Raw genomic sequence first — 26,564 nt, forward strand, 5'->3', positions numbered from 1 at the left:
CTTGATCACATCACTATCGCTCTGGAACGTGCATCTTGCAAATATTGGTGATTGCATTGCGCTGCGTTTGTGATGACAATTTTCAGTGTGTAAGTGAAAGATGCTTTTTAGCCACAGTAGACCTCAAAAGAGGGGCGCATCACATAATCTTCTTATACATAGGTCAATACTGCTCTCAAATTAATAGGTTCTTAACAGGAGGCCACTGTTAATACACTGTTAATATATAAAGATGTGATGCTATGACAAAGATATTGCTGCCTACAAATTATTCCATGCTATGTTATGTATGCAACAGATCGCTTTTGGTCTTGTGTGATGTATTTTGTTTTTGGAAATAAAAGATTTAAAAAAAAAAAAAAAAAAAAAAAAAAAAAAAGGTGCTCATACACACCCACCAACAATCTGTCCGACTATCTTCCAAACTTGCCAGTTGGAAGATAAGTTGTGCGTGGGTACGAGTGGGAAAACAACCAGATGACCAACTGGTAACAGGTTGTTTGCCAGATCCAACTGGAGGATCAATCTGACCAACTATGAGGCAGGTTGGAATGTGTGTAAAAGTCTTTTGAACAACTTTGTGACTGTGGACATGATGTGCAGTTTGTCATTTAGCTTTCTCAAATGGTATTTAAGTGAGTTGGCTGTTTAGCGTGTGTGTGTGTGTACGTACTTGTCAGGTACACATGTGTGGTTGGTCATGTTGTGCGGTTGGCTGTGCATTAAGCTGGACGTGTGTGTATATGAGCCTTTAGACAATGGAAAGTGTGTGTGTGAGTGTGTGTGTGTGTGTGTATAGACTTCAGGTTCACTTTAATGCACCAGATTCATCTTTTTTAGTTTCTTTATAGTTCTGTAGACCTGTTTGCTAGAAGTTGTTCCTTTTTCGTAGATAAGAGTAATGCATTCATTCAGTGCTAGGTGGACTTTAAAGCAACTTTAGAAAAAACATATGGGCAATAATCCTAACTCAGATTTTTCTTCATAGTTTTGCGAAATGTTCAGCTTATGGCCAGCTCTTGGGGTTTACAGTGATTAGAAATGTGTTCATGCAGAGAGTATGTATTATAGGATGTCAGTCAGTGATATCTCTGACTTTGTTGTTCCATTCTCAGCTGTGGGAGCAGACAACTGCCACATACCTTCTTGGCACAGAGGAATGATGAATTTTTAAAACGTTCTCAGCACACTTTGTAGTCTGTGTGCTTAAAGCATTTCTTTTCATTGCAGATATCAGTTGGGTTATTGAAAAATAAAGACAGCAATGGGCATGTAAAGTAAGTTTTTACTTCACCAAACATGCAAGAATCCAGCCTGATGTAGGCAAGAGCAGTGGGGAGATTCGTCAAGACAGGTTCAAAAATGACTGAAACACTCGCTCAGAGCAACCAGTCAGAATCTTAAACAGTTGCAGGTACGAGTGATGGAGGTAAAAAACAAGGGGGGGGGGGGGGAGCATAAGAACTAAGCTTAACAATACAGCAAGCAGTACAAAGCTTGCAGCTGTAGTGGGGGTAGTGATATTGGATCATATCTGGGACAGAGATGGCACAGTGTTCGGTCTTAAGAATGGATGCATGTTCAGAACAATCCCTGCAGTCCCTGTTTTGTTCGTTATCTGGAGAATATCTGTATCTCAACTGACTGAGGGCTGGTTCAGACGGACGTTTGGAGGCGTCGCGTTCGTTGGCGTCGCGGCCGCAATGCGTTCGGGCTTTCAGCAGCGTTCGCATTGCGTTCGGATGCGGTCGTGTTTTTTCTTCCCCTAGGGGGACATTACCCGTCGCGATTAACCGCCCCTGGAAGCAACATGTAGCTTCCAGGGGCTCCTTGAACGCCAGTGAAAATCGGGACCCGAACTCCGCGTTCGCGTAAATGCGCGTGAAAGCTTGGTACAAACGCTCCCATTCACTTGAATGGGAGCGTTTAACGTCAAGCCCCGAACGCTGGCAGTAAACGCTCCGCAAACGTCCGTCTGAACCAGCCCTGAGTGTTTTTATACACTATCGTGTCCCCACCCCCTTCTTGCATATTATTCCACCCAAGTTTACTTTTTACTTTACCTTTTTCTTTTACTTTTTTTTTTTTTTTTTTTTTTTTTTTTTTACTTTATGGGTCTTTAGGCTGATATGGAACATACACACATTACTTTTTGTGTAGGCCCATGTTTTTGACTCGTCTGTTGTTCCTATAAGCTTTTTGGAGAAAGGCAAAATATTACATGGAGTGCAAAGCCGTGCAAGAGTTCAAACTGGATTTGAGCTTTTGACAGAAAACACAGGGAGAAAATAAGATTTGAGTCTCAACTTGTCAGCCAGACGTAGTTTGAATAGAAGTGAAGATCTGTCCAACACTATCAAATGTCCTCATTACCGTGTGACTGATTTTCTTATTAGCTTGCATGTGTTTGAGTTTACTTGCTGCCTGTGCTGAGTGTTAATGGTGTAGATCCGTCTAATTAGCAGCATGACCTTTTTTTTTATTTTTTTTATTAAAAGGTCAGCATCAGCCTCATGATGTGTTCTTCATGTCAGTGTGAGCCAAATATTTGAGAGGGTTGCTGGGAAAACATAAATTAATACAGTAATGGTTTCATGTTTTTTTTTTTTTTTTTTTTTTTTTTCCTGTCTCTTTCTTGAAATTGCTGTTAATACATTGCACACACTGAACAGATCAGCCAGTAGACTGCAATGTCTGGCTACAGGGATAGTTTCCATTGGCAGTAGGACTGCCCCGTATGGGTAATGTATTCACCATACACGTTCTAAGCTAATTCATTCCAGACTCTGCAGCAGTTGCTTTCAATAATCAGTTTAAGCCCTGTTCTGTTTTCCAGAAAAGCTTCCATGATAATCATTTGCAAAAGTATTTGTGCTGTGCACTATATGAGCAGAAACTTAAAGATTATATGATGCATTCTTCTGTTTTATCATTCATTCAGGGGGGTTCTCACTAGTGATGGTCCTGTCCAGGAGAACTCACAGAGAAGCATGTGATCAGTTTAGTCAGGTGATAGATATGCAAGTCTCTGAGGGAGTGGGCATAGCAAATCAGAGCTTTGCACATCTGCTGATCATACAAATCACGTGCTTTTCCATGAGTTCACACTTTACACCAAGTCAAACTGCAAATCGTACTCTTACAAGCCTTGTAATGGACTTCCAACATAAGGGCCTGTTCACACTAGAGCACAGGTGTCGAACTTCAGGCCTGGAGGGCCAGGTCCAGGCCAGTGTTTAGGATGGACTGAGAAAGAGAGGAATGTGATCTACCTGATGGACCACACCTTTCCTGATTCAGACCCATCGATTAATTTGAGCTGTGGCAAAAATGTGTGAGGACCTCGGCTCTCTAAGGACCGGTTTGACATCCCTGTACTACAGGAAAAGAAAGCATTTTCCAGTAAGCAGGGAAATGTAACAACGGATGGTGAACGCAATGTTGTTAATAGGATGCGTTCACATTGTAAACCAGAAAGCGATCACAATGTGCATGGACGATCCATAATGCAAAGTCCTGACCTGCTACATTTTTCTACAATAGTTTCACAAACGTGGTGCAAAATGGCTACAATGGTAGCCTATGGGAATGGACGCGTCACTTTCTGCTAGGCTTCTTGCCGCATGCAAAATGCTCGCCCATCCTGAGGAAATTTGGTCCAATGCAGGTGATCGGAGTCCAGCAGAAGCATGGGCACACCATTGGTTTGCAATAAAACAATGGGAATTCTGCTGCAACAGGGACATTCTCATTGGTTCATGGTGGACCAATTAGAATCCTCCCTGTTGCTACGTAAGATTCTCATAGATTTTTTACTGTCAAAATTTGCTCCCACAATCACTTGATCAGCATACATGAATTTTATGTTGTCAATTAAATATTGGACAGATACAAATAACCAATTTAGCTTAGTTTGTGTCATACGCGCATTGTACACATATTGCTGAGGATGCTTGTGGCACACAAGTGCAACAGGTGTTCAGATGGATTTTAATGTTTGGTTGAAAATATTAACTGCAAAATAAAATGTGTGAACGACTGGATGAGCCAAGACCTATACTTTCTTTATGTGCATTTAGGGTGATCGCTATCGATATCTTAAACTGCAATCACTGCAAAATTACAATCGCCTACTTGCAAATGTAAATATGAACCAGATTGATTTGGCAGAGAGCATTCTTCTCTCCTCTCACACCGCCTGCTCTGTGACATCACTCCTGTGCAAAGCAGGGCGCCGAAGCTGGGCGCTCCTATAGCACTAGTGCTATGCAGCGTGCCCCGCACAAGAGTAATTCAGTGATCACCAGACCCCAAATTACATCTCCCTATGAGTTGCTACAACTTGAAGGGGCAAGACTATTTAACAGTGCCGAGAATTTGAGCGACAGCAGGGTTTCCAGCTCACTGGTGACAGTACCATATGTACGCCTCCAGCGTCACACTGTTGGCCCTCCCACAGGCTAGCGACTGATCTTTACAGTGTTGGCCCTTCATTTTCACCTAAAGAATCAAGTCCCCATCCCTGCTGGTCAACATGCCTCTTACTTGTGTACAAGGCTTTAGCGATGCTGTGGAAGATCACATACCATCCTAGTTGTAAGCAGGCTGCTTCCACTGTTGAGCTTCTACTGAGCTCCAGGGAATTCCAGGCTGTGGCTGCATTTCCTGGTCGGGAAGCCGTGCCACGCCTCTGTGCATTCCCAGCCTCAAAATAACATTTTGTTAGCACTGCACATCAAACATACCATTTCATTGTTTTATGTTAAAGGTTCAAAACCGTTGTTCTCCTTGCAGAAGCAGAAAACATCCCTAGCCTTTAGGCTAGTGACCGATCTGTACAGAACTCAGCCTCAAACTGTTGCCAGAGGGATAGAGTCCCAATTCCTGCAGGCGACCATAATTGTGCATATGTATGGATCTTTAGTGTGGGACAGTCTTGAGCAGAACTCTTTCTTTTTTTGGCATCTGTCTCTATGCGGCCTATATTTAGATAAGGTTGTGGTATTAACCACAGCCTAAATATTTAGCAATGGCTCTGGTTTCAAGGCATGGGGCTGCCTCTACCTCAGTCCATTTGAAACTTTGATTTGTCATTCTTTCTATATGTATACTGAGTCTTTATGTCCTGTTTGTATTGACTGTTGCTCTGGAATGTGAATAGGATCTGGCATTTAAGTGCCTGCTCTGCTTGCGGGTGCTGTGAATTTGTCAGCAGTCTGTTCTGGAGTCATGCCCATTAAATATTTATTAAGGACTTTAATGGTCAAAGCAAATTTACCGCAGCTGTGGAGCTGTCACTGCTTTGTTCATTAAGGTTTAAATTCCCCATTGAAAGGATATGTCAAATAGTGTTGGTTTTGGGGATTGTAGAAAGATAATATGCTGTTAATTCACGGTTATATATAACCATACTCAGATGTGAAGCACAGCTAATTCTCATTCATTTAAAACCATAATGTGCTTTCAATTCTTATGACAGCACTATATAAATGCATGCACTGTGACATCAGAAGAACAGTGCAAAACTCTGACTTCAACAACTTTCTGATCTCTTTATATTTATGAAACTGCATTAAAAGTAGGTATGATCAGTGAGGGGCTAATCCCCTTTCTGCTTGCATTAAATTTCATGTTGAGCATCTGGAAAGTGCACCAATCAGAATTACTTCCTGGCAATTTTTATTGTTCAAACTTCAAGCTGCATAATATTTACATGAAATTAGGATACAAAGAGAAACGATTTGCATTTCATTGATCATCCCTAGTTAGCCGTTTCTTTGCGGTAAGCGGACCACACTTCTGTGTGGTCTGCAATTTATCCCATAGAGCAAAATGTGTTTGCCATTTAGTCTATGGTTGAAATGCATCTCCTCTGGGCACCAAAAGGACCATCGAAGCATACACTATACTGTGCGTTTCCTCTGGCCATTCAATGTCCGGGGGGGGGGGGGCACCTACACAAAAGAATCAAAGAGCTCTAAGTGATCATCACTGGTATCAGTAGTTATTGTTGATCGTGCCTTTTTGGTCTGTTCAAAATTCTCTTTATTTTCTGTGACATTTTCCTTATTGACCCAGAATACAGAATAGCCCTAAGGGCCTGTTTCCAGTACACGCAGATTGGATGCAGAATTGATGCAGAATGGATGCAAAAAAACTGACTCCAATGAATGCCTATGGGAAAATCTGCATAAGAAAAAAAGCGTTTAGTGGAAACAGGCCCATAGGCATTCATTGGAGTCGGTTTTTCTGCATTCAATCTGCTGTCATTTCCAGGCGGTGCAGCTACACTTTGTTTCAGTCACTTTATGGATTTGTGTACATCTTGACTTGCTTATAGTATTCTGTGTCCAATGGTGAAAACACATTTAGAAACTATAAATCAACAAAGGTTTCTTTAATTTTCCTTCATAGTTTACATATTTCACTGATGGACGTATCGGTGGGGTTTTCACAAATGTCATAGTAATTAGACATAGTAAATTATTGGCTCACATTATCCAATGTTTTTACAACCAAAGAATGCTACTAAAAATACATCAGCAATGAATGTTGTTGTGAAGAGCTGTGAGATCTTAAGCTGTGTTACACACGCTAGATTTTAGAAATCTGAAACCATCTCTTGTGATTTTTTTTTTTTAAATCTAGATTTGAGTACAAGTGCCTTCCAGCATTGGTTGTTTTCTTTTCGGTGATCCACCAACAGAGGTACTACATTCCTGACCCAAACTTATAGTTCCCATTTCAACCTGAAGCAGCATATTTTGTACTTTTCACCCACATCCTGTAACAGAATGGGCACCTACTTGTATACTGATCGGGACTAAACTATCTTTAGAAGGGATCATGAATGTATGATTTTTGGACTACTGTTATCCCTTATCTGTATGTAGCATTATATATCTAGTTTTATAGTGCATTTAAAATACCTGGAGTCGGGAGGGGGATTGAGTCAAGCAGCCTATGGAGTGCTAGATTACCCCATCCTGAGAAGCCTGATGCTGCTTGTTGTCTTTGGGGCCCTTCCATTCGCCTACAGCAGCCCTCTTCTTTGTCTGTGTCTCTCTCTCTCTCTCTCTCTCTCTCTCTCTCTCTCTCTCAGAACCTCTTGGAAGTTTCCTAAAGTGGTGATGAACAGTTCAGAATTGCATATGCACAAGTTCCGATCTGCGCATGCACAGCAGAAATAAGTACTCAACTAGTATTTTATGTTATTGCACATACACAGTACAGAATCACTCCTCAATGCTCTGAAGAACTTCCAGGAGGCTGGGTACAGAAGAGCTAATCATATTTATTTTGATGCAAAAACTAAATCAAACGTTTTGAAATTTACCAATAGAATATGTGCTGTTCATTCAGACCAGATTGGACCAGGTTGGATTCTGATATTCTATTTGCTTGAAAATGACGGTCCGAAATGTTGCATTTACAATTTTTACATCACAATAAATGATATGATTAGCTAGTTGGTGTGTAGACATTAGATTTTTGTTGGATCGACTACCGGAGGTGGTGTTGTACACCGTACTGTTTGTTTGAGCACCCAAACGACATCTTGGCTTATACCCTACGGTGTGCACGGCTACACTTTTTGCATTTCTGTTGACAGAAGAGGACTGGGCAACAGGAGGATCCCAAGGACAATGAGCAGCATCAGGGAAGGAACACACTAGGCAGAATCGCATGAGTTTTCCCCATAGCACATACCGGTAGTGGAAAACGCATATGCAATTCTGCCTAGTGTGTTCCTCCTACCCTCAGTCTTCCCAGAATAAGGTAATCTAGCCCTCCGTGGGCTTAATTCTATAGTTTGTTTTTGTGTTCACAGATTTAGGGTTGCTATGAAGTCTGTATAGATCTTTTCCATCTTTTTTCAGAAACAATTTCCCGTTATTATTAAGTTACATTATTCTGTCCTCTGCTGTATGGTTATTAAAGCGGAATGAAAACCCAGCATGTCTTCTTTGCTCTAAAAAATTATTTAAAGCATATATACTACCACCATTTTTTTTGTTTTTTTTTGCTAGAACAGCATTCAATAACACAGAGCTTGAAAGTTCAGGGCAGAGAAATCTGGAGGCATTGGAAGTGTAGCTAATGTTATCTTGTGTTTACTTAATTGTATCAAGTGAGGAATGTGACACATTCTCGGACTATGCAGAAGCTCCTGGACACAGAGAGAAACTCAAAGCATTTCTGCCTTCAATACAAGATGAATAAAACCAGTTATCAATATAATGCAAAAGCAGCTCTCAAAGCAAACTGTACTTTTGGGAACTTGTAATTTCTAAATGAATAATACTTATGCACAAATGCAAATATGATAACCATATGGCATTTAAAAAGTAGGAAAACATGTTTTAATTGAATATTATGTTGGGGTTTTATACCGCATTAACTTTAAGGCTGCTTTCACAGTGGGACGTTACAGGCGCACGTTAGAGCAGCCTGTAACGCAGCCCACCGCACAGCAATTAAAAATCAATGGGCTGTTCACAGTGCCCACGTTGCGTTACACAGTAACGCTGCGCCACCAGACAACGTACTGCATGCAGTACTTTCTAAGCGGCAGAGCCGCGTTAGACTGCTTGCACATGCTCAGTAACGTTGGGGAGGAGCGGAGAGCGGCCAGGCACATGGCTAATTAATATTCACTGCACTCAGTGACGTGCAGTGTTTACTTCCTGGAGCGGCCGCTCTGTGCAGCGATTGGCCGGCGGGACCACGTGATGCCGCATGCGCACAAGAGTACGCATCACGGCATTACGGACGCCAGACTGAGCTGCACAACGCGGCTCACTCTGACGTCCACCTTAGAGAGCACCAGGCGTTGCGTTAGGGGCACATTATGCGACCATAACGTCCCCTAAAACGCAAGTCCTGGTGTGAAACTAGCCTAAATGCTGCTCGTACAAGGTTTTTTATTTGTTTGTTTTTTTATAGTAAATTTTCAATAATACTAGTTGAAAATGATCACATAGTTATGTATTGAAACCGCATACAAAGTCGGTTACTACAAAGAGATCGAAACATTTCTATCCATTCAAATATTTTTATTTTTTTTACCAGTAGTTCAAAATGTACATAGAATCAAAAATGTACATAGAATTGCAGTAATAAAATTATTGGTTTTCAGCTAAATCAACTAGAAAATCAGTTGTGGGCACAGTTGTGTAGAATGATTTTCTGATTCATTGATATGGATGAAGACATACTGAATTCCACAAGTTGTTTGAATAGCAAAACATAAAAAATTAAGAGCCTTTCATGAGATTCCTGTCAAATGCAATTTCCCTAAACTATAGGTTTATTGAGACATTTATCCTAACTTCACTGAATTTGCTCCAATAAATATGGGCCTAAGAAAGTTTGTGCTCCTTCAGATTTTCATGTGTGGTTGATTGTAATAAGCTGAGTGTGTTGGGGAAATCAGATTTATGCTTAAAGGACCTCTGTCTTGAAAATCTTAAAATTTAAAATATATGTAAACTAATACAAATAAGAAGTATATTTCTTCCAGAGTAAAATGAGCCATAAATTACTTTACTCCTATGTTTCTGACACTTACAGTAGGTAGTAGACAAAATGGACAGATTTTGGACTAGCCCATCTCCTCATGTGGGGTTCTCTAGGTTTTCTTTATTTTCAGAAGCACTTAGTGAATGGCAGTTGCTCTGTCCAACTGCCAAAAAAGTGTGCGGCAAGGCTGGCTATAATCTTTGTATAAATCCTTTTCGGGGAGTGACTTTATAAAGAATAAAGGTCACGCTGAGAATCCCCCATGAGGAAATGAGCTGGTCCAAAACCTGTCATTAATGTCAGATTTCTACAACTGTAAGTGACAACCGCATAGAAGAAACATTATTTATGGGTCATAAACATCTTATTTGTATGTGTTCACATATATTTTAAAACCTTTAAAGGATGTTGTAACATCCAAAAATAAATTGCCTAAAAATTAAGAATGGTTTGTGCCCCAAATATATATGTAAACCAGACAACCGCCTTTTTCTAAAATGGGTCCCTTTATGTCCTCCAATTTTATTTATATTTTTAACCTGGTCTATATATTTTTTACCTGATCCTATGTATTTTTGTAATATATATATGAAACTGAAAATATGTCATATTCTAGGTTCTTCAAAGTAGCCACCTTTTGCTTTGATTACTGCTTTGAATGAGAATGTGTGTCCAAACTTTTGGTCTTTAATATATGTATATTACAGACCAAACGTTTGGACACACCTTCTCATTCAAAGCAGTAATCAAAGCAAAAGGTGGCTACTTTGAAGAACCTAGAATATGACATATTTTCTGTTGTTTCACAATTTTGGTTATGTACTATACTTCCACATGGGTTAATTCATAGTTTGGATGCCTTCAGGGTGAATCTACAATGTTCACAGTCATGAAAATAAAGAAAACTCTTTGAAAAAAAAAGAGTATAAGTATGTATGTATGCATGTATGTATGCATGTATGTGTGTGTGTGTGTGTATGTATGTATGTATGTATGTATATATATATATATATTTAAATATTTTTTTCTTTCTTTCTACACTGGTTCTAATTGAAATTGGCGGATAGGCATTTTTCCTCAGTTGGTCAGTTTGGCCAGGCGACCAGGTCAGTGGCGTGGTTGCAGAGCATTGGGCCCCAATGCAGATTTTTCTTAGCAGTGCTGTAGTCCATTACTTCAGTTTAGAAAAAAATACTTCTGTATAATAAAGTGAATGGAAAACTAAGTGACTTCCTTACATTTTTATAGCCATCCACGCTGCGTAAACACAGCTTTGACGGTACAGGTTTCCAATACACGTTGGTGGAGCCTCTTATACTTTAACAATAGAACAATGAGATTACACATCCTTTTATTATGTAATGTAATGTGCTGTGACCGGTTATTAGAGTCTAATTTGTTAAAGTTTTTAGGAAATACTCAGGCTTGTAGTTCATTTTCTAATGCAGGCATATCGTGTTACAACACATAATGCTTGTACTTAAAGTATTAGTCTATTGTATTTTTCCTTTCCTCCTGGGCAGACGCAGCTAATGCAGTAAGAGGGGATCTCGGTCATCTGTTATTTACATCTGGAGAAAGTTTTTCCCAGCCTGCAATTTGTTCTTCACTTTTACACACCCCTATTGAAACCAGTTTCTCAAGCTTTATTTCTGTGTGAGTAAAACTTTCCTTACATTTGGCTCTTTTGTGTTACTTAAGAAAACAAGCTAGAGGTATGTTTAGTGAGCTCAGTGGGACGTGTATGCCTCTGCTGTCTTCATTAGACATTCTGTGCCTGACAATAATATCTTGTAATTGCAAATATGTACTTTTTATCCAATTGTGTTTTTGAGGCTGCAAAGTACATTTTTGTTGTGATATATCTGATGTAAAACTGATGTTGCGTACACCAATGTGATAGTAATTTTTCTGTATCTAATGGTTAAGTACAAGTCTGCTGTCTTAATGCATATTTCCAAGCACAGATGTAAAAATGGCATCCAAAAAAATGCTGAGATTTTTTCTGAATTAAAATCCTGTTTTATAAATTTGATCGCAGGAGTCAGGGGACTTCTTAGCAGACTATGTGGGCGGGGGAAGCTGTTGCTGCATGAATTGCATGAGCCTGCTGTTCAAAGGGGCAAGCACAGACTGAATTCTGTGAAGTTTGCAGCCTGTAGTTGTGAATAGCTGTGGTGCTGGACATGTCCAAAGTCTGCTCTCCTGATCAGGTAGTTTAAGGATTTATTTAACATCAGCTAATCATGGAAAACCGCTAATTAGGGTGCAGCATGGCAGTTGAGATTTCGGCGTGCCATAGACCGTAATGTGAGTTATAGCTGTAGGTGCATTCGCTGACTTATTCGGGTGCCGGCAACAGCCAGAACTCAAATTACAAAAATAGGGTGATTCAGCCGCCATCAGCAATAGCCAGAGCCGGAATTACACCGCCAGATAATGTATTAGGTTGTCAGTAGGGGAGTAGTTTAGAAAATAGCCAGGGTGAGTTGTCATTCAGCTTCACACTGCACCCAAATTTGGCCATGCCGTATTTGAATGTGCGCTTTTCTACATAGGCAAAGTTTGCATTGCCACTGCTTCTGGCTGAGCCACCTGTTCTTTTCTGGGTGGGAAAGGGATTGGGGGGGGGGGGGGGGGGTGGGTTGTAGATATGCAGATCCTTCGTAGGCCAGATCTATATGCAAATACCTATAGATGTGGCCTCGGGTAATGGTTTGTGTATATATGGCAGCATTGCCACACTATGCCTGTATGTGCACTCAGCCAATAGTTTAGTCGTGAAGCATGGTCACGTCAATAATGTGTTACTGCTATTATCTGGGAAATTTTGGGAAGCATTGTTAACAATTAAATATCAACTCACTATGGAATTTGTATGTAAATGTTTACCTTTTTTGCTTTTATAAAGGGTCCGTGCATTACAACAAAACCCTTGCCGCATTTCAGCCCTCATGAGGTTTGATATTATGTCCTGCTGAGTTTTTGTTTGTTGGTAGTTAATTGGATCTCAGTATGCCCCTTATCTCCCCCCCTTCCCCCTCCATTCCCCCTTCACTTTATTCAACCTGCAGTGAAATAAGTCACTTAGGGAATACAAAACAGATTGGAGGGCTGGGCTTTTCCTAATAAGAGGGTAAGACGTGTTTAGATTGTCTTCTATAGTCCTTTATTTTGGTAGCAAATTGAAGGTTTAGTTTTCTCTATCACTAGAGAGACTATTTAATTCGTCACTCACAAAAATACATGAAATGTAGCCCTATACAGCAAGTGATCAATAGTGATCCAACCAAATGCTCCCTGATCAGATCGGGAAATGGTAGCCACTGCATTACAGCAGTGTGTAATGTGACTGAAAGCTTATCCAGCTGCTGCTCTGCAAGTTCTGTATTACTTGGTGCAGTACAAAATGATGCACCTGCTACCCAATGGAAGCTGATTTATCCTTTCTGACAATCAGGCTGCTGATTCATAAATGCCTGGATATTGTTTAGAAGTCTGTAAACTTGTCATGGGCAGTGAAAGATTTGACTCAAGTGGGCGAAGAAATTGTGCCCATCAAATAATCCAGCATCTGCTGATCAGTCAGCTAGCAGATAGTTAAGTAACCAGCGGCTGCAAGCCTTGATGGGTTGAATTTAAAGTGTACCTTAGTTACTGCAATCAAAGAACTTATACTTAGCTGGGGTTTTCTCCAGCCCTCTGTTGTCTGTTTGCTCCCTCAATGTCCTCCTGGTCCATCTGTAGCGCTGCTGTCAGGCTTGGTAAAGTCTCCAACAGAGCCAGTTGGGACTATTGCCCATGCGCAGTCCCGGATGTGGGCACCCCCCCATTTCTTAAAACTGTAACTACACTGGCTGGAACGTGGACTCCGCATCGGCTGAACAGGATGGGGACAGAGGGGGCTAACTGACTACAGGTGGCTGGTGGAAGCCCCAGTTAAATATAAATCCTTTTGTTTGTATGGTCTGTAGATTTTTCAGTCGATTTACTTTTCGATTTTTCCGATAGATTTTCTTATCTTTTCTTATCAATTTCCATTCACTTCTATGAGAAATCGATCAGAAAACCGATCGAAAATAAGATCGGACTTGCCTGGCTGTCCGCCTGATTCCTCTGGTTTCTTTGAGGACTGCTATTTCTATTATCCTCTATTCATGGTCTGCAATGCTTATGGTACACCCAGAACCCAATGCTCTAGAAATTGTGCCCACTGGGGTCTCCTGTCAGTGCAAGTCAGCATTTCTGTACATTACCCAAATTACTGACTTAGTGATGTGGCAAATAGTGACCGCAGTGTACTAAAAATAACGGTGACAAAATTCCCTGTGCTGTAAGTTTCCCTACAGTAGGAGAGACTGCTGTGATGACTCATCTGTGTACTGCAAAGAAGAGAACACCAAGACCCCAATATAGTGTAGTATGCACTGGTAATGGAAGATTTATAGAGTAATTCAAAATGTAATACTCACAAACCAGGGTTACCATTAGGCAACCACTGTCAAGGCAGGAGGGGAGATTGTCCTTACCCCACTCAGGATTAAGAAGTCGCTCTGTGTAGTAGAAGGAAGTGGGTACAACCCTCCACCTAGGGTGGACTCAGTGTAGCAATAAGATAACAGAGGTGCCAAAAGGATAAAAAGGACTAAATGAGCTTAAAAACAATTTGGTAATAGAGGAGGCAGTGGTGGACTTACCTCCTCCAAGCAGAACACACGACTGTAGATTTTCAGTCAAAAAATGTTTATTGGGTACTACAAAATAAAGTGCAATGCGTTTCGCCACTTAAACCTGTTTCCTCAGGCAATACAGATAGGAGTAAAAAAGCATCTGCTAGTAGCCTCAAAGCTAAGCTCCTCTGTCAAACACAGACAGAGACGCTCAGCTTTGATGTTACTAGCAGATGCTTTTTTTTACTCCTTTGTTGCCTGAGGAAGCAGTTTTAACCTGCGAAACACATTGCACTTTATTTTGGAGTTCCCAATAAACGTTTTTGACTGAAAATCTACAGTCGTGTGTTCTGCTTGGAGGGAGGTAAGTCCACCACTGCCTCCTCTATTACCAAATTGTTTTTTAAGCTCATTTAGTCCCTTTTATCCTTTTGACGCCTCTGTTATATTATTGCTACATCTGTGTACTGCGGCTCCGCACAGACCAATCAGCATGTTCTGGTCTGATTAGGTTTGCTTCAGTGCAGCCTAGAAAAATCAGTTCGGTAGTGCAGGCTGTGCTTTTTGGTTGTGACGTGCAGTGACTTCTGAATCAGGACTGGCTGGCCGGTATTATAAATGGTTTTGTGGACGAGACATTTAATAAAGACTGCCTTTCAGCCGTGTCGCTGTTTGGGTTTCTGCTTTAAAATGATGCTTTCTGTAAAGCAATCCACTTAAAGCAAGTCTCATTGCCGGAGATATGCAGTGCTAAAGATAGATTTGTTACTTTTGCCAAAATGTTGGTTTAGCCAGTGGTATCATTTACATTAAGCATGTTAGCAAGAGCAGGATATCCTTGGGTTCTCAAATCACTGTGACCTTTTACCTCCTTGCCAGATTTGATGTATGTATTTGAAAAATATGACAGCCCTCCAGAGATTTAAAGCCATGGTCAGACTAAATGGAATGCATTGTACAGAAGTTGGTTCCTGAGCCTCCCAGACCAGATGAAGAGAAAAAAAAACTGGGAGATTTAGTGTCTGTCTGCCTTTTGTTTTCTTGGATGAATTTTCTGCTTGACAGTTTCCCAAAGCAAGGAATGCTAAACATTTTTTCTCTAATTATTCTTGGATAAGCTGATACACAAGGACATAGGGGCTTTTATTCCATCTTTGGCCAGGGCTACAGAACATTTTAATGTGGAATTACACAGTGAAAATATGAATGGCATTAAAGTGTTCATGTACGTCTACACTTTCTAATTGCTTACCCCTCTTCCTCCTGTCCCACTAACGATGGGGTCACCCCCTACTCCAGTTATTTTACTCCCCTGAGCAGTTGATAGTATTGATGTCACGTTGGATTTTGTAACCAGAAGGGTCCTTTGTCATGTCAGCGCAGCCAGCTGGCTGTCTGGGCTGTAAGGAGGACCGATGTCTCAGTCTCCGCCTTCGTCATGGACTGCTCATCAGCTGGCCTTCTTGGTGGAGTTTGTGGACTTATTGCGCCTGTGAAGTCAGTGTTGCTGCAAATTTCTGCCACATGTATCACTCGTGTCTGTGGGCTATCTCAAGCAGTCAAACAGTCCATTCCGTCATTGGTTTAAGAAGTCAGCTATCTCATGTTGGCTTCACCCACCTCGGCTTTCCCAAACCAGTTCAAATTTTGCCTACACAGGCTGCTCTTCTAGTATCTTCTAGAGGGGGAGGTATTCCTAATACGAATTACCACTATTTCACTAGTACACATTTCAGGTTATAGGTGTATTTTTTTTTCTGACATTCTTATAGGTTATGGGTCATTTTCATTTATTGTTGCTGGTCTAGTTTCTTCAGATATGGACTGTAACTCAATCAGCACACATCTCTAATCCAGAGTTGTGTGTTTGTTTTTTGCTACCAAATAGACACAGGGGTGTATGCAGTAAACTGTGGTAAGCAGAATAATGTGGGTTAATTTACCACAGTGCAATGCATTATATTCTACTCATTGAGCGTAACACTTTACACTTGTTATTCTGCTCACTGCAGTTTGGTGAATACACCCCATAGAGTGCTGTACAGTGCTGATGCTCACTAATGCTGGACACAAGGGGTACATTTTATTGCAGTCAGATCAATTTTAAAATGTTTTAAAAACCCTAAGGGCTCTTTTCCGCTATAAAATGCGATTGCGATCGCAATTGCGATTGAGCTACTGTACTCATTATAGTCCAGCTCAATCTCATACAAAATGCGGCAGGACGATGATTGCGCTTTTACCAAAATCGCATCGCAATCGGATCGCACTAATGGAAATTGCTGCTGCCGTTTCCAGTAGTTTAATGTACCTTGTGATTTGCGATCAGAAGTAAATCGCAAATCGCAGGCTAGTGGAAAAAGGCCCTAAGGCAGGGGTCTCAAACTAGCGGCCCGCGGGCCATTTGCGGCCCTCGGTACAATATTTTGTGGCCCACGCCGGCAAAAGCAAAAGGGACACTAGAGCGAACTATTTTTGCCTATTTTACCTTATAGTTCGCTTCAGTGCTCCCAAGTTATCTGCTGCATCCCCGCCGCTAAACGAGGGCTGCAGAGCCCCCAAATCCCCAAGTCAAACATCCACGACTGCGCTGAGGGGCAGAGCTTCCAGCTGTAGCTCTTGCCCCTCCTGTCGTCAATCGTCGCATGGATCGCCACCGCCCCTCTCTGTGAAGGAAGAGTGAGAGGGGCAGGCAGATGCGCCAACCCGCCGCGATTGACGTCAGGAGGGGCAGAGCTCTGCCCCTTCCAGGAAATGCCGGCGGATTGTCCCCCGGGGGATTTGGGGGCTCTGCAGCCCTCGTTTTGCGGCGGGGACACTGAAGCAAACTATAAGCAGGGCCGGCCCTAGACTTTTTGCCGCCTGAGGCAAAATTAGAGAAAATCGCCGCCTAGCCCCCCCCCCCCCCCCCCAGTCGTGGGGGGCTGGTAGTTAACGCTGGAGGAGGAGCGCAGATTGGGGGACCCAGGCGAGGGAGGGGGCCCAATACCCCCTTTCTGCCAGCTACCCCTCCAGCAGCGGGTGCCGCCCCCCCTCCCCCCCCCCCCAGATCTGCTGCCTGAGGCAAATGTTTCACCACGCCTCATGAGCGGGCCGGCCCTGACTATAAGGTAAAATAGGCAAAATAGTTCAGACACTTCATGTTCAGAAGAAATAATTAAAACTGCTAATAATGACATTTGAGGACTTTTTTTTGTGAAATCCCTTATGCGGCCCAGCCTCATCCTGACTTTGCCTCCTGCGGCCCCCAGGTAAATTGAGTTTGAGACCCCTACCCTAAGGGCTGGTTTACAGTGGATGTTCTGTTTAAGGGCATCAGTTGCCGCCCAGATATGGTGCCGTTACAATGGAATGGCAGCTAATCAGTTCACTTGGATGTAGTGGCTGCATCTGGCTTTCTCCACCCACAATGGGGCGTTGTTCCCTATGCCAATGGTGCTAGTTTGTTCAGTGAAAGGTAGGTGGACATGGCGTGATGTCACAACATGGGTACCAAAGCAGCTGCTGCATCTACGTCAAGCTCCGGTGACTGCCAGTATTAGACTTTGCATGTGGGCTGGACACCGAGGAGGACTCAACTATATCAAAGCTTATCAGAATATAGATGCCACTGAGTGTAATTCAAGTCATTGTGCTGGGTGGGAATGAGCTTACTTTAGTCATTCTGGGTTGCTTTATAGTCAGAATAATTTTAAAGGGGAATTTCACTGTAAATTATGGAATTCCTTGTGTGGCACAGACTTGATATAATTTCATGTTCTGTGTGAAGCACAGGGGGAAAGAGCATCAGTAATTTTATAAATATCAGTTTTTGCTAGTGGAGCTTTAACCATTTGTGGACCCTATGGCTCTGGTCTGTTAAATCAGATATATGTAATGATTCCACTGCGCTCTCCTTAGTGACCTATAACAGAAAGAACACTCCACATCGCGTAATCCGGTTTCCAAATGTGCAATCCTTGTTACACCCACATGTGTGAACAAAGTGCCAACATTCGTGCACCCTCCACCGACATCAAAGGGGCTCACCAGATTTTAGCCACCTCGGTTTTCAGGTGGGTCTCAAGCTCAGCACTGTGTTTCACCAGGCCCTCAGTGAATCACAACCTCCCGTTCAGTAGAAAATGCATTTTATTCTTCATAAAAACTTAAAAAAAACCACAATAAACTCCTCATTGCGCAGTATGTAAGTACATTCAGAATCCACACCTGCGCTTCTCGCGCCAATAGCCTACTTACAGACTGGAAGAAAGAAATAAGCTTAACTGGACGGCACTGCTAGGCGTCTGAAGCCCACATGCGGCTTCCCGCTCAGCAGAAGTTCCCCGTCTTTGCCAGGCTTCCCCAGGAGCTACTACAGCGTTCCCGTCGCGGACTTCCGTACGTGATGACGTGACGCACACTGGCTCCGCCCTACACGTTTCGTCCTCCAATCAGACTCATCAGGGGCTAGCGTAGCCAGTGCGCAGCCCGAATTTCAATGCCCGGTCATCCCACCCTCTCCCCATGTGACCTAATCGTCACTCGCTTCCCCGCAATTACTCGGACTAGCTCCTTGCAGCATTAGCACGCCAAGATAGCTTGTACATAGCGGTGCCATATCCATGAACTCCGCCCAATCCATACCCCTTGCTATTACCTCATTCCAACCTCCCGCCTGGCTGTTTAACATATTTAAAAACATCAAATAGATTACTACAGTTACTATTGCACATCCACAATGTATATAATTAATATCAACTATAGATAAATTAAAATTAAAATATACCTAAAATAATCAATGATTCTTCATTTATCACAATCATATCTATAGCTGCCCCTTGATTACCCAACACCATAGGCCACTCTCCTCTACATAACTTACCCAGAATAATACTGAACTGATAGGGTCTCTATATACATTAACCCCCCATCCCACCCTCCGTGGATCTATCTATCTGTTCCTATACCCTATGCAGTGTATACGCCCAATTTTAGACTGGACCTGTCTACTGTGTACTGTGCTCTTATACTCCCTAATCATTAGATATGAAACAGTTTAGGTCAAATTCAATGTTCATACCTTTGGGGGCAAAACACCCTAGATTATAAATCCATTTCCCTTCAGCTTGTGATATATCTCTCTGCCTGCTAGATCCCCTCCATTTTGACACCCATTTTTCAATTCCCATAAACCTAAGCTGTGTGGGATCGCTCCCATGCTTTAGTTTAAAATGCTTGGATACGCTATGAGCCTCAAAGCCTCTTGCTATATTATACATGTGTTCTCCTATGCGTTTATGTAAAACCCTGGTCGTTCTCCCAATATATTCTAATCCACAAGGACACCATAATATGTATACCACCCCCTTCGTGTTACAGGTAATACGATGCCTGATTTTGTGCATTTTATTAAGCCAAGTCTCCTTATCTTTTCTTACAAATTCCGATCTCCCTAATTTATTCTTCACGGAGACAAGGAGACTTGGCTTAATAAATTTCCACAGAAATTTGGAATGTTTAGTTGTGGAGATTGTAATGTGTGTGTGGTGTCTGGAGAGAACGAAAACCTTTACAAATGCAAAAGGCACTAGATCCTTTGAAATCAGGGATAATATAAATTGCAATTCAGAAAGAGTCGTGTATTGCATTAAGTGTCCTTGCAATTTACTGTACATAGGAAAAACGAAACGACGATTGGGTACACGTATTGGAGAGCATGTTAAAAATATTGAAAAGGCTGAAAATTACAGTCCGCTGGGGACACACTTTGCACGTTACCATAACAGAGACCCAACTTTGTTACGCTTCAAGGGAATTATAAAGCAGAGAGTGCCACACAGAGGAGGTGATATTAAGAATGATCTCTATAAAATTGAAGCAACGTGGATCTATCGTCTGGGGACACGAATCCCAGAGGGACTGAACTCCGATTTAAATCTGGTATATTTTTTGAAATAATACTGGGGATATAGTGAAGAAAAGAAAAAAAGCCTGAGTTGTTGTGATTTCTAATCTGTAATTATAGTTAGAAAGGAGCTGTTAATCTGGAAAAACAAGGATTAGAAGGAATTTAGTGAAAACTGCACTCAATTTGACAGTAACAAAGATGGTGGATCGTGACAGGGGAGGAGCTGGAGGCCGTGCTTGAAAACATACATAAGGAAGTGTTGCTGTAATGACAAGCTAACCACACGCACTTTGAGAAAGCCCGTGGGCAGGGCTAAATGCATCAGTGGGCAGGGCTTAGCAGACCACGTGATCGCTCACCATCCCGGGGCGCCGGGACACGCCATGAACCGCTGCACGCTTTGCTGAAGAGAGGAGACCGGAGCAGCCAGCTGAGTGAGCACGAGTGGGGTGACGCAGTACAGCGTCGGGCAGATGAGCCCTGAGCTTAGCTCCCCCTGAAATTGTGATCGGCTGACGGCAGGGTCGTGAGCAATAGCAGCAATTCTCAACACACACTGCATATACAGCACGGAATTCCGCGCACGGACGGAAGTCTGAGGGATCAAAGCGAATTGTTGAACTGACATCTTCACTGACCAGCCCATAAATATACACCATATAATGCTATCACGATTGGAGGCACTTTAGAGGCTATATCCCCACCAACAGAAAATAGCATAGATGAGTGTTGATATGGGACAATTGGAATCGATCAGATGAATACAGCAATTGGCTCGGTTGCGACAGTGCACTGTCAGATATAGTGTGTGAGTGAAGAGGCCTCATGGTGTGCGCCTGGCGGAGGGCCCACGATTGTCCAAGTGGTAACCGATTGATTTGCATAGGCTTTGCTGGGTGATCAATCTGGTAAAATATCATCATTGGGACAGTGGGTGAAGTGTTAGCTCAAGTGGTTGTTTGTTTTTAGAATTTTAAGTAGTGTCAACCATGTTTTGTACCAAAATTTTGCAGACGCTCTGGTTTAATGCATTTGGGTTGAACTTTGCCCTTTTAAGCAGTGTGATTGCTGTGATTAGCTCACAGCAATCATGAAGTTGGCTCCTGCCCAATATATGGAAGCTCAGCGTGACAACAGAGCGAGTGGGTGCAGCGATGCGAACAACTGCTGGAATGGCAAGAATGAGTGGATGGCACGGTTAGTGAAATCTACGCCCTGGCAGGAATAACAGCGCACAAACGGGCGTAGATTTCTACAAATGCCATCCGGGACAGGGTAATATAACCAGGAAATAAGAATATTTATAAAAAGTGTCATGCAGCAGCGAATTCTTAGATGTGGTGTCTTGTGTATTTGCAGACCATAGCAGATTAATACCATAGCTCTGCAAACAGCAACTATCACCAACAATCTGTGCTACTCTCCCTCACATTAGAAAGGTTTATTGTTTTAACCTGCCCCACACCTCAAATTGTAAATTCAAGGAGGTACAGTTTGGAAATGTTAGCAGAAGTCTGATTTTCAGATTTACGAGGGAACTGTAAGCATGCAGGCGAGACCGCGATGCCGCAGAAAGAACTGAAGAATGGAAATTCATTGATGTGCGCTTATGTTCTCTAAACCGAAATCTCTGTCCAAGTTAATTTACCATTGCCTGTGGCTCTGCAGAAGGTGGCTGTTAAACAGAAGTAGTATTATTTATATTGCTGGCAGTACTTCTATTCAGAGTAAACTTTCCAAATCTGGCTTTAGTAAATCTGCGTAATTTTATATACCCCAGGGTTAGCTATTAATCTGCAGTCAGTGGAAAATGAATCACTAAAGACTACTGATGGAAAAGAATATTTGTGTCTCAGACCCTGAGAGCTTTTCCTGACAAATTTGTAACGTTTTACTGTACACAGAGCTGGTTTGAAGCATTTAGTGAGACTAGCAGTTGTTTGCCTATTGGGGCACATGTCAAGCAGAACATGCTTGGTAGGAGTAGATAAAAAAAATGTATGAGGGCCTAAAAGAGGACTACAGTATAGTGAAGCACTAAGAGGATTTAGTTATTAGTATAATTTACAATTTATATAGCACTGACATCTTCTGCAGCGCTGTAAAGAGTATATTGTCTTGTTTACTGTCCTTTAGAGGGGCTCAAAATGTAATCCCTACCATAGTCATATGTCTATGCATGTATCGTGTAGTGCATGTATCATAATCTAGGGCCAATTTAGGGGGAAGCCAATAAACATCTGTTTTTTCTGTATGATGTGGGAGGAAACTGGAATGCCTGGAGAAAACCCACACAGACACAGGGAGAACGTGCAAACTCCATGTATATAGTGCCCAGGCTTGCAGCGCTGCACAGTGAGAGTGCTGCTTATGATTAAATGAGAGCAGAAACCGAGAGGGATAGGTGCTGGTTTCTGTATTTTTAAAATGGACATTGTTTCCTTTCTTCGTGATGGTTCCATGCTGGCTTGCAAGCCCCTTCCATACAGAGTTTTGCAGGCCAAGAGAATGGTTTATTATTATTTATTCATTTTTTTATATAGCCACTATATCATTTGCATTCTTACTACAGAGTAATGAAGTACATTTGTGAATTTTTTTTATAAAAGGTTCTTACTGTGTCTGTCTACATATAACTACAATGGCAGAACAGCAAACTCTTCCCAGCCCCTGCTGTAGTGTGATACAACCCAGCTGTGTATTGCAAACCTTACTGTCTAATTGCAGATAAGCCTTAGGAAATCAAGACTGGTTTTTGCAGTGATCACCAGCTTGGAGAACCTTAGTATATCAGGCCAGTAGTTTTACATTGAGTACATTCTGTCTTCCCCTACTGTGCTGCTGCATATTCAACTTTAATATGATTAACTAAGAACATGCTCAACACAAATGGTCAATAACTAAAAATGTTTTTCTTCACCATACTACTACTGTGATTTTGTTAGATGTCTGGCTGCATTCTTTAGTTAACTATAATTCTGTTTAAATCAAATCTAGAATTTGGCTGCTGTGGGCAACATCTTTCTTTTTTTTTTTTTTTTTTTTTCTTCTTGGTCTAGTTTTGATATTTCAGCGACTGTGGGCAAAATTAAAATATTTACTAAAAAGGGGTAGATCTAGCCAAGTGCAGACATGAGAAAGAATGTAAACACAGGTTAGGAGGAGGCCAGAACTCCAGCAGACATGTCAGTTGTATAAGGGAAGATTAAGGACACTGAACTTTCTCAGAACAGTATCCAGATACTCTTTAGCCTGGGAGTGTGCACAGAATATTCAACAGGCATAGGTAACCTGAAGCCGGTAGTTAGTCTGGCTTGGTGACTTAGTGGCAAGAAAGGCTTGAACATACAGTCCTCACTACCTGGAGGATTTTATTATGTTTCAGTGTAAATTGAGTTAGCTACTTAGAACAAGAAAATTTGAAAGTTGCAAGAAAAATTAGCAGTGTTCTCCCCAGGATCAATCAGCCGGGCGGAGCGCCCGGGTAAGTTTAATTACCGCCCGGCTGATGAGACTGCGTGCCCCGTTGTCTCCGAGCCCCGGCTGATAAATCTGCGTGTCCTGTCATCGCGAGCCGCAAGTGTCCGTCCAGCTGTCAGATGCGCTGCTTCCCCTCTACACTCGAGATCTCGCGCTTCCCGGCGAGCTCGTGCTCTGATAGGCTGCAAATAAGAGGCGTGACATTAGCGCCAGCCGCCTTCTGCAGAGCCGTGTGCCGCGTGTATGTCTGTGAGAGCTGTGCAGGGATGTGGGTGGAGAGAGAGGCATGTGCGCAGCTCACTGACGGATGAATCCGTCTTGCTCCATATGCAGGCTATGAGATATCTGCGGCGCTGGATGGCAGAGGTGGATGGTGTGCTCCGGGTGATCAGCAGGGCTGTGCACTGTCTCGCAGCACAGAGCAGGTACAGAAGCTCGGGGAGACCTTTGGGGAACACCTGAGGATCAATGTGAGGAGCGATCTGCTGCCATGAGAGGGAGGGAGAGGGGGCCTACCTACCCACCCACTAGTCTGACCTACCTACCCACCCCACTAGCCACTAGTCTGACCTACCTACCCACCCACTAGTCTGACCTACCTACCCACCCCACTAGCCACTAGTCTGACCTACCTACCCACCCCACTAGTCTGACCTACCTACCCACCCACTAGTCTGACCTACCTACCCACCCCACTAGCCACTAGTCTGACCTACCTACCCACCCCACTAGCCACTAGTCTGACCTACCTACCCACCCCACTAGTCTGACCTACCTACCCACCCCACTAGTCTGACCTAGCTACCCACCCCACTAGTCTGACCTACCTACCCACACTAGTCTGACCTACCTACCCACCCCACTAGCCACTAGTCTGACCTACCTACCCACCCACTAGTCTGACCTACCTACCCACCCCACTAGCCACTAGTCTGACCTACCTACCCACCCCACTAGTCTGACCTACCTACCCACCCCACTAGTCTGACCTACCTACCCACCCCACTAGTCTGACCTACCTACCCACCCACTAGTCTGACATACCTACCCACCCCACTAGCCACTAGTCTGACCTACCTACCCACCCCACTAGCCACTAGTCTGACCTACCTAACCACTCACCCACCACACTAGCCACCAGCCTGACTGACTTACCCTCCCACTCACCCCACTAGCCTGACTGACTTACCCACCCACCCCACTAGCCACCAGCGTGAACTATTACCCACCCCACTAGCCACCAGCCTGAACTACTTACCCACCCACCCCACTAGCCACCAGCCTGAACTACTTACCCACCCACCCCACTAGCCACTAGCCTGAACTACTTACCCACCCACTCACCCCACTAGCCACCAGCCTGACCTACTTACCCACCCATCCCACTACTAGCCTGACCTACCTACCCACCCACCCCACTAGCCTCCAGCCTGACCTAGCAACCCTCCCACCCCACCAGCCTGACCTACACCTCACTGGCCTGACCTACTTACCCACCCACCTCACTAGCCACAGCTTGACCTACTTACCCACTACATTACAGTTGGCTACGCCCATGTAATGGTTCCACCCATTTTCCAGCACATGTCATGGCCACGCCCATTTTACACCACCCGGCTACTTTTTCATGCCACCCGGCTGAAAAAAATGTCTGGGGAGAACACTGAATTAGGATTTTTTTTTTGGTCCAATACTCCGTGAGCCTGCAGCCAGGACCATTCCACCTCTCCACCTACTAAACTATACAATTCCTTTGACCCCTCCAGGAGAGGGTTGTGGGACAACCTGACCACTCCTACCTCCTGCAGCCTTATTACAAGGGTTGTTGAGTGGTAGTTCAGCAATTGCTCCCCATTCCAGAAGTTAGAGATTTAAAGAGACTCTGTAACAAATTTTTCAGCCTTAGTTCTTCTATCCTATAAGTTCCTATGCCTGTTCTAATCTGCTCTGGCTTACTGCAGTCTTTCCTAACTGCACTGTCTCTGTAATAAATCAATGTATCTTTCCTCTGTCCTGTTTGTCGGGCTAAGGCTTGATTGTGTGGAATGTGCAGGGCTGCTTGTGATTGGTAGAAGCGATACACACCCTCTGCAGGCCCCCTGCACACTCTGAATGACTCACACACTATGCTTAGCTGAGCCTATTAGAAGCTGGTTAGTTTGTTTGTAAACACTGCCTAAAACTGTTAATTACAAGCCAGGATTGCAGCAGAGAGTGGCAGAAACAGCACAGAGGGGCACAGGAGAAAATAATGAATAGAATGGTATGCTTTTTATTGTAAGAATATTAGAGTACAGATTCTCTTTAAGGTAGAATAAGATTTTAACCTTTTTGCATGCAATTGCAGCTGTTTAGATTGACAGAGTTATTAAGGTACTTAGTATCCTCCACCCAATACCATATGGTGACAATGGTGGAGTGTATTAATTAGCCATTCTTGCCTCCATGGCTGCTCCAAAGGGAATTTCCTCAAGAGGTTTATCATGTTCACCTCCACCAGTGTCCTCCTCTGAGACCCTCCTGCACATCATGATTGCTTTCCTCTCTATGTATGAGCTTGCCTGCACAGTAGCATGGAGCTGCTCGAGCACAGGTGCGGCCATGTTTTCTCCTTGAAGAGCGCAGTTGCTAGCATGGAATCTTTCAAGAGCTTGTTGGATTGCAGTAGGTGGGGGGTCCACACTCGGCAGTGGTGGATGGTATTGGAAGCCTCTAGAGGTCTAGATCTAGAGGCTTTCCTCTCTTTAGAGAAGTACTTAAAGGAAGCATAACACATATTTTGCTGCCCCATGATATACTTACTAAATCGAAATCGATTGATTTGCGGCCGATTTCGATCGATTTCAATCGATCTGACATGTTGGAAAATTTAGGAAGATCTTTTGAGATGGCTTATCATTTTGCATTGGACCTAAAAATGCAAAAAAATGCAAAAAAAATGCCATCAGATCGATTTTCAATAGATTTCATACTGAAATCTATTGGAAATCTGTTCCTAGTAA

At 42.9% G+C, this 26,564-nt stretch overlaps 1 protein-coding gene across 5 annotated transcripts in view; it reads left to right on the top strand.

The window, feature by feature from the left end:
- SIPA1L1 (signal induced proliferation associated 1 like 1) overlaps positions 1-26,564 on the top strand; it is a 370,713-nt gene that overhangs the window by 121,819 nt on the left and 222,330 nt on the right. The window contains exon 3 of one of the 5 annotated variants that reach the window (XM_068254095.1): positions 6,649-6,708. The exons of the other annotated variants lie outside the window; for them this stretch is intronic. The gene's annotated coding sequence lies outside the window, so the exon portion shown is untranslated. The remainder of the gene's footprint in view (positions 1-6,648; positions 6,709-26,564) is intronic. 5 annotated transcript variants of the gene reach the window in all.

This window comes from Hyperolius riggenbachi, chromosome 9 (assembly GCF_040937935.1).
Source record: "Hyperolius riggenbachi isolate aHypRig1 chromosome 9, aHypRig1.pri, whole genome shotgun sequence".
Classification (NCBI taxonomy): domain Eukaryota; kingdom Metazoa; phylum Chordata; class Amphibia; order Anura; family Hyperoliidae; genus Hyperolius; species Hyperolius riggenbachi.